The following is a 1021-nucleotide window of genomic DNA, read 5'->3' as shown; positions in this document are numbered from 1 at the left end:
GTGCAGCTGAGAAAAATGTTTATTCAGCTGTGTTTGGGTGGAACACTCTGTAAATGTCCACCAAGTCCATTTGTTTCAAACTCTGGTTCAGTTGTGTTATTTCTTTGCTAACTTTTTTTCTGGTTGACCTATCTTTTGGACATAAGGGTGTGTTAAGGTCTCCTGTTAAAATTGTGGTGTTGGATATTAGATTTTTCATGTTCATTAAGATTCGCTTTATAATGTTGGGTGCTCCTGTGTTTGGTGCATACAAATTTATGAGTGTTAGCACTTCATCTTGAATTTTTCCCCTAACCAGTAAATAGTGACCTTCTTTATTTCCCTTAATCATTGTTGGTTTGAAGTTGAGACTGCCTGAGTAGAGAATTGCTACCCCTGCTTTTTTCTGAATTGCTGGGGCATGTAGTACTGTGTTCCATCCTTTGACTTACAGCCTAAGAATGTTTTTATGAGTTAAATGTGTTTCTTGTATACAGCATATTGTTGGATTTTGTTTCCTAATCCACTGTGCCAGTCTATTTCTCTTAATTGGTGAATTGAGTCAATTTACATTAATTGTTAGAATTGAGATTTATTGACTTATGGTTGCCATGATATTTACCTGTTGTTGTTTACTCCTTTTTCTCCTGTGTTTAATTGCTTACCCTTTTTAGTTGGTTGCTTCCGATGTCATTCGTGGAGTTCCTATCATTTTGGTCCCTCTCTAGAACATCTTTCAGTATCCTGTGTAATATTGGCTTTGTCATCGAGAAATTGTTTAGCTGTTCTTTGTCGTGGAACTATTTCACTTCTCCATCAAACTTGAAAGAGAGTTTTGCAGGGTATGGTAGTCTGGGCTAGAATTTGTCTTCATAGAGGACCTGAAGTACTCTGCTCCATGTTCTTCTTGCCTGCATGCTTTGTGAATTGAAGTTGGCCATAATTCTGATGGATTTTCCTTTGAATATGATCTGCTTCTTTTCTCTAGCGGCTTTCAGTAGATTATTCTTGTGCTGAATTTCTGGGATCTTGACTATTATAT

This window comes from Octodon degus, unplaced genomic scaffold (genome assembly GCF_000260255.1).
Source record: "Octodon degus isolate 3935 unplaced genomic scaffold, OctDeg1.0 scaffold00028, whole genome shotgun sequence".
In the NCBI taxonomy this organism is placed as follows: Eukaryota; Metazoa; Chordata; class Mammalia; order Rodentia; family Octodontidae; genus Octodon; species Octodon degus.
Note: the sequence above shows the minus strand (reverse complement) of the source record.